Below are 10,148 nucleotides of genomic sequence, written 5' to 3' on the forward strand. Positions count from 1 at the left end.
GATTGTTAGTCATAGCTATGATACACTGTTAAGCACATTTTCTTATAGACAGGTTTATGCGTATGCTACTTTTGGCTTGTCGGGTAGGGAAACGCCTTTCTCTTCTGGTTCGCCGGTTGAAAAGATGACAATAATCTTTTGTTGAATGGCCAAGCCCTTGAGATAAAGAAGCGTACAAACAGAGCTCAATAGACAGAAGGTGGCACAGAGCAACACATTTCTCAGTGGTTGTATGAGAAAACACTTTTGTTCAGCATCTGTCAGACGCTGTTATAAAGCCGAGGTATTATAGCGAATGGATTATGACAACCAAAGGGAAATAATCTACTGAAATCACACAATTTAAATCTCAATAACCCAACATTTAAACAGATTAAGGGTGTTGCAGAGAGTTCACGAGCCTTGTGTTTGTGTAGTGTGTGCCTATAATAACCAAAAAATGTGTATCCATATCATCGCCTCTTTCCTTCTGCTTTAATGTTAAGTCCTTTAACCCTGAAACGCATACCTGGGTTTTGTTGGTATTCAGTTTGCGTCACCGTAAAATGCTTTGTTGTGATTTGAATGCAAAGTCTTTAGCACAGAACATCCCTCACTGGTATTTAGGTATGCAGGTATGCACGGAAATGAAAACAGTCTCCTTAAGCTCTTTGTGTATGTGATTTGTCATGACGAACCAACTGTTTTTTAGAATTGTGTCTGAAGGATATAATTAAGATACCCCTGGTAGTGACAGCATCCACTGGAGGCATAACCCCCCCCACAGGCCCCTCCCTTTCAGCTGTAAATCCTCCCTTCCAACTCTCCTCCCCGCCTTCCATCACCCAACCCCCCCCTCGTCAGCTGTTTCCCTCCCACTCCAAGCTATAGCTGTCACAAGGCGGAACCACAGGGAGCCTGCCGGTTGGTATTTATAGCATGCCAGGGCTCTAAGTGATAGATGTCACCTTCACGCCACTGCCTTTGGGACACTGCACCAAACATCTTGCCCCACTAACAAGCTGCAAAGTGCTGTGGATGCACAGGGAAGGGACAGTGGGGCAGTGGAGGACATGTGTCTCTGGCTTGTGTGTAAAAGGAAGCCAGGGATGCCGATGCAAACGACCAGAGTTTATCAAATGTGTTTACATTTCTCCCCACTTGACTTGTTTGCTCCTTGGTGTCTCGCTTGTTAATTAAAACCTCTCCTGGTGAGAAGTTTGTTTAGGAGGTGAAGTAGTTTGCGTTCACGGCGGCTCTGAGTGCCGCGCTCCTTCCTTCAAGCTGCAGTCGGATGATGGATGGGAAGGAGATGATCGATTCTGGCCTGACCGCGGTGGTGTGACGTAGCACCTGAACCTCTCAGCTGGACTCGCAGTAGGGCTCATGCACAGGAAATTTACTCTTGAACTAAGTGCAGTAGAGAGGAGGATAAAAATAGAATTCACGTAAGCATGGCTAACATAAAAATACAGCAGTATGACATATGAACGGTGGGCAAACAACACAGCACATGCAGATACCACCCACAGACAAACACATAACAGACGCAAACTTTTATTTTTCCACAAAGAGCTAGCTTTGTTCCTCTCAATGCTAAAGAAAAACCCCATAGCTACTGTCACTGTCGCGAGGCGTCATCCTGACATTTTCAATCATCTCCTTTGACAGAGATATTTTTGGCCCAAATGGTAGAGTTCTCCTTTGAAGGCGTCTGTAATACAAAATATAATTCAGGTCTGTCTGACAAGTGGAATAAGCTTGTCAGGAAGCTGAGGCTTGAGGAAAGGAGCTTTTGGCTCAAGACTCAACTTGGCATTGTTCACATATCCAAACTCCTACTCCGAGCCCAGTAAAAGTTGGTCATGTGTCAAACTTCAAAACCATCAGTGACCTCACATGTTCTGTTGAAACCTGTGCTGGTTATATTAGTCATGTGTGTATTTCACAGTATATTTCCTAATAATAGCACTGCAGCTTGAACAGAAAGGATGCAGCTCCAGTGCTTTAATCTGTATTTAAGACAACAGACATGTAAAGACAAAATTATCATTTGGAATATTTTGCTCAATTTTGTTACACTTTCTTGTAACGTCCAACTTCTTTCATTTTATTTCTCCTCCACATATAAGACTTAAAAGGTATATGGATAAAAAGCAGTGATGTACAATAATTCATTCATGCTGGGCTACATCCATGGAACCTCCATGCATTAATAAACATAGCGCTCGGGTGTTTATTGGTCTTGTCAACATTTGTTTCGTGTCAGCATCTTTTCGTGTGTGTTTGACACAAAACATTGTGAATTACTGACAAAGAATTTCTCTTAGGAAAACAAAATCACGTATTTTCAAAATTGTCATTTTTCAAGTGACAACCAAAACCTCATTCTTGCTTTGAATGTGCAGATGCTTATTTTTTAAAACAGTGTCTTTTATTTCAGGCTAAAAGAAAGGCAAGGTGATAACATTACATTTCCTTTTACATTTTATATATACAGTAGGTTGTAGGAAGAAGAAGAACCTAAAGGTGATCACAGTTTGGCCAAAACATACATTTAAAAGAGTACGCATCTGAATATACATTTGGTGTAAACTGCAGCCAAAAATGTTTGGTGAATGATTAAAGTAAAGCAAAAAAAGAGAGCTTTTTGTCATTCATTCTTCAGCCCAGGCTGCTTTAAAGTTTGGGTGTCAAACAGTCTAAATTGCTGAAAATAAAATGTTACATTATCTTTGACTGATATTGTTGTTTAAAAAAAAGCACAGGTGAGCATGATACGTGGTGATCAAGAAAATCAGATACTTTGTATTTATAGAAATGAAAATATTCACATTTGTGTTTGATTAAATTTGATGAAGTCTGTGCGTCTCAACACGCGGCTTCCTAATGCATAGAGTACATGCATGCCTTTAGATGACAGTGACAGAATGGTCAGTGAGTTGCTGAAATTCATCCGTGCTGCGGTGAATGTGTTGACATCGCCTTAATTCAGCTTGCCATCTGACACTGTGCTTGGTTCTCCACTCTGAGGGAGTAGGGTGGGCACGGATATAGGCTGTCAAGCTCACATAAGCATGTTAAAATACTGCATAGATCGCAAGTGAAAGGGTAGAGTCAGAGCTGAAGCAGCACCGCACCTACATTTTTATGTGAGTTGCTTTATATACTAAACGCTACTGCATGAAACTGTCATTCATTTTTGCATTTGTAATAAAAGGATACATCTGCAGAGTAAAATTGTCAATCCAGTCTTAAACCAGTGCATAAGTATTTGTTCTTACACACTGCTTCAGCCCTCTCAGTCTTCACATGGCATGTGTTCACCGAGTGCATTGATTGCCGCTGTTCAAACACTCGTATTTTAACCCTGAAACACTTATCGCAAAACACGGCAGAAGTTGCAGGGTGCAAGCTAATCATTACATGGCGTTTAATGCGAGAGAATAAGTAAGACTACAAAGTCTTTGCAAACCACTATTATAACAGCTGCAGCTGGCAATGTGTAGCTGCTGTGGCTGTAGGAACGATCCATGACATAACATTAGGAATATAGCAGAGAAAGACTGAAAAGCGTTGATTGAGTGGAGTAATGCCACTGTGTTTACAGCACCCGTCTCATTTACATCTCATTAATCTGAAGATTGAGTCATTTGAAGACCGTTCCATAATGAATACAGATTTCCTTAAAGCACTCAGCACAGTCAAGATGTAAACCCAGGAGTTTTTGTTTATGCCTTTAATATGTTAAAACTAAGGATAGGACAAAGTATTGATATGGCAGTATAGTGGATTCCTTTCTCTCGCAATGGATTTATCGATACAGTGGCAAAAAATATTGATATTTTTCTGAAAACATGAGCACACGAAACATATTCCCCTTCAGTGAACGCTCATCAGCACCTCATGACTCCTCAAAAGGTGTTGATGGTCTCTTCTTCGTGAAGAGGAGGAAGAAAACGGTGGACAGTGGAGGGTAATCAAAAAGCTAAAAACTGAACTGACATGACAGGACACACACATCGACACAATGTAGAGTGAATACACACGTTATGTCTGCATTCTTCTTTTTTGTGTCTCTCTGCTGTACAGAATTCCCTGGCAGTGTCTGTATGATTGCATTGTGATACATCATTATTGTGGGTAACGCATCACGACAGTGTAGTGAGTTCTTTCGCGATTCCCACCGTTAGTTTAAAACCGTGTCAGCGCAGTGGCGTGCCCAAACTGCAGCGCGAGTAAAAGTGTGTGTCTGAGCGAGCTTTGTACGGTGCGTCGTGTCTGTATAACACATAAACCGTGTGTGCATTTGTGTGCATCGGCTTTGTCTCAGTCTCGTCTTACGCGTACAGCCTTTCTAGAATGATCTTTGACATATACTGTCAGGAGGTGTCAGAAAATGCGTGTGCGTGTGTGTGAACATGGACATGTATGAAGCTTGTAAGTGTGTGCATGAGTCTGAGAGGCTGGAGTCAGACACAGTGGACACTATCTCTTTGCTGACAAGTGTCATCGGCTCCAGCTGCTCGGGGGTCTCTGCTGTCGTGTGGGTGAGAGGGGGCAGACAGGAGGTGCTTGTGCTGCAGGGGGAGTGGACGAAGCCAGAAAGTGGGGGTTGGCTGTCAAACAGTTGGGAAGGGGGGATGACAACATGACCATGCTGAAAGCAACCAGCAGGCCCCCCAGTGGCAATCCAGGTTTCATGACCCAAGTGTCCACCTGTCGTTTCCTCTTAGCCAATCTGCACTCCCCCCCCAGCCCCCACCCCTTATTCCCCTTTAGAGAAAAGCAGCGTACGGGTGGCTGTACTCCACAATCCAGTTAAAGGCCACTGCTACAAACCTAAAATGAGGCGCGACATAACTGTGGCATGTTTGCTTAGATTAGATTTGCATCGTCAGATGTTTTGAGGTGGACCGGTGCGAGGCATTTACACCTCTATATATAGTGAGCGTGCAGGCTCCAACCCAACTCAGATGCGATTTGTTTCACTCGCTTTCGTGGCTATGATGCGTACCCATAAAAGTGCCCAACAGTGTATACTGTGCATTGCAGCTTAACTGTGTGTAGCAGTGCTGACAAAGCAGGATGGGATCCCATGTTGTCGGTCACCTTGGGTGGTGTTTGAGGTTACTAATAATCTCACTTTTGCTGCCCTGATTAAATCAGCAGTCATTGCGGTGTGTGTTCTGGAAGCCTGCCACGCGTTCTCCTGCTAATTAGTGGATGGTTGACTGCGGTCCCTCCTCGTATACTTTACCTTATTTTGCTGCATCACTATAAAAACTAAATAGGCTGATAACAAAACGTGTCTGGACACTAACCTTTAAACCTTTACTTGGGCAAACACAGAGGACAGCGGAGTGTCAGTTGAACCTAATTTCAGTTCGCATACCCTGAGACCCATCTGGCCTCCCATAAATCTGCTTGTCCATCAACAGTGAAATGCAGCTGGCACACACACATACACATATCACACCCCCTGCACACTCACACCAGGAGTCAGGGTTTGCTGGGAGTGTGAAAATAAGATCCGCCAGCTTCAATAAATGCCTCTTAGCACTGTGATCAGTCAAAGGCTTTCCAGCTATGTTTGGCCTCCTCTGGCTAAACCGACTCATTAGCAACAGGGGACCTCATATTTGCAGCGCAGTTTAACACCGTTTAGATTTACACTTAAAGCCAGTCTGTCTGCTTGGCCAGATTAGTGCCTTGGGTTGCATGTCTTTGTTTTTTCTTTTTCTTCTTCTTCTTCTTCTTTTTTTTAAAGTAACGTTTGTGTTATTAATTTAGCATCCAACAAGCACCAACCTATCCGTGAGCTTTGATATTGCAGATAGTCCAGGGTCATTTTGTGTTGTCAGTAAAAGTAGGATGTGCGTCTGTGTGGACATGCATGCACGCGCATGTCACTGCGCAGACCCTGAGCCCCTACACTGCCAACGTGTCGGAAGCATAATGCGTAATGAAGTCAGACACATGATCTCCGGCCACTGTTGTGTCACCGCAGATGTCCGTCTACGCTTGCTGAGGCATTCTGGGAAAACCTCCAGGACTTCATGACCTCTTGTCGACTCTATTAGACACTTTTAAAATGGTCCATCACAACTCCATCTTTCCTGTGGAAACTAACAACATATTTAATGATAATTGTCACCCCAATCCAGTTGTTTCTCCTTATGGTTTTACACAGTCATTCTTCACCTTCACAGCTTGAAGCCATTTGATTTTGTTTTAAACCCTGCTGGATTAGCATTACTGCATATGGTTTTTGGTTGGAAAAAAAAGGTGCTAACCATCCTGCATATGTTGTTTTGCTTGATAGCCTATCTTCTATTTCTGAGACAAATTACTCAGTCTTATAGGGCCACACAGGACTGGATCTTGATGAATCTGAAAAACAGAGGCACAGCAGCAAGTGGCAATAATATATTCAATATTATGCGCAGGCTAACAGAGACATATGGCTTTGGATTCAAGAGCTAGGAATTTCCAGGCTAACACCAGCAGTTATCTGCAATGAGGACTGTGATGAGCACAGGCACGCTGCACTGGCCAGGTGGCTCTTTGGAAGATAGTGCCAAAAGATGAAACCACCTCAGTGTCAGCATTTTAATTTGATCTGCCATGTGCACATATGTCTTTAAAGTCTGCGGGGAGTCTCTTAGCCATTGATGTGCTTCGCCAATGGTCTGCAGTCGCACAGGTTAGCACTGCAGGCTAATCTGTAGTGAGTCTGTCCCAAAAGCCTGCGCCAAGTTGATGGCAGGATGAGTGATCTCCTCTCCTCTGATCCCCGGCCCTCGGATGCCCAATGTGTGCCAACTATTCAGCTCCTTTGTAGTTGGTGCCAACATGCCCAGACGGGTAGAGGAGGAGCGCAGAGACCCAAACAGGATTTGAAAAGCAGTAGTGCTCTACTCCTAGATATTAGGAAGTGGGCACAGCGATTTCAGCAGTGCCAAATGTTTTGGGGCAGCAGCCATCCTGTATATTGGTCTAACACTAGCACACTGGCAGATCATCTGAACATTCAGAAGTTTCAGAAATTAGTGTGATGTTGCACTGCCTCGTTGATGGAGACAAAATTGAGTGCAAGGTGACCCCCCCTGTACCCTTAATGACGAGTTTGGGCACCTTCAATAAAGATCTGGTTTGATGACCATTAGAATAGTTTCTGGGTTTTTCCAGGGGTAGCTGCATAGGCAGAGACCACCCTCACGAACTTCTGTTGCAAACCCATTTTTTTATATGCAGGCAGAAATATGACAGAAACAACTCAGTGCTGAAAAGAGCTCCAAGGTTAACTCATCGTACACTTTCAAGGGGTAGAGTTAAATGAATTCAACAGAAACCTGTGCGTCCTTGTATTTCTTCTTATAGCAACAAATGAAATCACACTGTAGAGAAAGAGCAATTTCATAGAAGTCACCCAGATCAGTCATTATTTGCGAAAACAGATGAAAAGCTGAACTGCAGTTATAGGTAATAGTATTCTTGTATATACAATGACTGTAGTTGAACAATCACCAGAAGAAAGTCGGGTCAAATCTGAGTTTCTGTTTCTGACTGAGGTGCTGATGCATAGATGTTCACTGGAGCTCTGCATCTCACCTGGTTTGTTGGTGTTATTTTTTGATTCAGCAGCCAACCAAAAGGGCTCTGATTTAAAGGACCCTTATGGGCACGCATCAATACCCGACTGGCGACCGACCTGCTGTCATGAGGAAAAATGTCTATTTTCTTTCCTGTGAAAACATTTCTATAAAAACCTCTGCAGAGAAATGAACCTAACTACATTTTTTAGAGTGAGTCACGGTCATGAAACACAACATCTCAAACATCCATTCAGTGTCAGAACAATTCCACCATTAGAGCCGCGTGAAGAGCCCTTGAAAGCGCTACACCGACGATGGAGTTCTCGCTCCTCCTTTCCTCTCCACTCTCCACAGCCTGCCCACATTAACTCTCCAGCCCATTCAGCTGTGATTAGAAAAGCCTCTCAGCTTCTAGAGTTTGCAATCATTTGACCATAATGAATTCCAATCACTCCCTCCTCCTACCCTCTGCTCCCACTTGTACTCGAGAAGTTATAAAAAGGAGAGTGCCGAATGGAGAGACAAAGAGGCCGTGCAGTCCAAGGGATTGAAGTGTTTAGCAAAAGAATCACACGCAGAGAATTGAGCCTGAAAAAAATGTCTGAAAGTAAAATTCAAAAATAGCTCTAACAAAAATATTCTATGGATTTCATGGATAGTAATGGGGAACAAAAAATACGACTGAAAATAACTGTAATGACAAGCAAGTCTACAGCAATTTATTGGTAAAAATATAGTACTTAAGAGATGAACCAGATGTATGTGTGTGCATATAAATATATATATATGCATGCAGAAATCTGGAGGAGGCAGGATAAGAATTTCATAATGTGAATGTTTATGTTGATGTCTGGACCATCGGTCTGGAAAGCCACTGGCTGATTACTCTGTTGTAGCCCCGAATATCAACATTTCCTGATCCATGTCCTGGTCATTGTTTAAATTCTACACACATTTTAATAAGACAATAAACAGCTCCATTGTTGTCAGACGTTAGCCAATGGTTTTTAGGTTGTATTTTGCAAAGGCGTTCCTGCTTTTGCTCCTCACATGTGCTGTTTACATACATGTAACTAAAGCCTGCTCAAATGTGATTAGTCACCGTGAAGCGGAGTACCAACGTCAAACAGAAAGCTTTTACTGCCAGAAATCTTCCCATATGTGTGTTTATAGAGATTACTGCTCCAGTAATGGAGCAGCATGACTTTCAAATGAGCCTGAATGTTATTTGGAACGATAATATCAAGAAGCCTCGCTCAATTCTTTATTAATGAGGTAATGTTTTGCCCTTAGAGGGACAAAAATAAATATATAGCTGAAGCATGTAGCGGTTTTAGATGCCAGTCATGTGAGGACTTAGATCAGATCCTTGCTTGGATAATAATGGCTTTAAAGCCATTTAATAAGCTGTAGGATTTTTTTTTTTTAACTCAGCAGTGTTTTTTGTTTTATGGGCTTTATAACAATCTGAGAAAAACATTTTTAAATAATCCTTACTTTTATTTAGCAAAGACCTTTTTCCCAAAATGAGACGTGTGAATGTGTTGGAGTCTCCTTGTTGTTCTCTTTGGCTCTTTTGTCACAGTGTCACAGTGATGATGCTGACATTGCTGTGGTAATGACCTTTCACCATTGCCATGCCAACTTTCCCAGGTCCCTCTGGCCAGCAGTGTCCCTGTCACCTATAATCAGCACCACAGTCTGGCCACCGAGCTGCCTTGCGAGTACGACCAGTGGAGACACAGAAACAAGCCTAGAGACTCGTGCAGTTTGTCCCTGAATAAGGGTGAGCGGGCTGTGAGCACCACTTCATTCAGTGGATTAATGCTGGCTAATGGAAATTAGGCATGTAATAATATTCACACTATTACACGATTAAATGTGCATGTGGCATTGGCTCCCCCCTTTTTTTGGTCAATTAAGATGACAGCCATTTCAGCTGGACCAAACAGGCCGGGAATAAACAAGAGACCAAGACATTACAAAGGATGGGAACAGATGATCTGTTGGTAATTACATTAATAACTGTATGAGGGCGCATTCTGGTTAGCCTGTATACATGAAGGCTTGATGCCCTCCACTACTGTTTGTGGTTTAAGTGAAAGGAACAAGAAAGGCCTGTAAGCGTACCAGACGTCACTGGAATATATAAATCAGAGTGTTGGTAATGTGGCGTTGGCGATCTCACATAGTGACAATAAGACACAGTCAGCCTGAGTGTCTGTGATAGTGAGGGTGATGGGGAGAGGACTAGGTCAGTCACTTACTAACCCAGTCACTGTTACTGTGGGGAGCTTTGTGGCTCAGCCATAACCAGCACAGATTTGAGCTGCTTGTGAACTCTTCGAGGGCCAGCTTTGAGGACGATTGACTTCTAACTCTCACGCTCGCTTTCATGGAGAGCCCAGTCCAGGTTCACTCTGGTGGAAGATTATGGAGGTATTGAGCCATGTATATGTCTGCCTGATATCTTAAGAGAAGATGACACACATCAAAAACTGTGTGTGCATGTGTGTGTGTGTATGTGTGTGTGTGATGTCTGACTGAGGCTGACAGTTAAACCCATGTCCT

Source organism: Oreochromis niloticus, linkage group LG1 (assembly GCF_001858045.2).
Source record: "Oreochromis niloticus isolate F11D_XX linkage group LG1, O_niloticus_UMD_NMBU, whole genome shotgun sequence".
Classification (NCBI taxonomy): Eukaryota; Metazoa; Chordata; class Actinopteri; order Cichliformes; family Cichlidae; genus Oreochromis; species Oreochromis niloticus.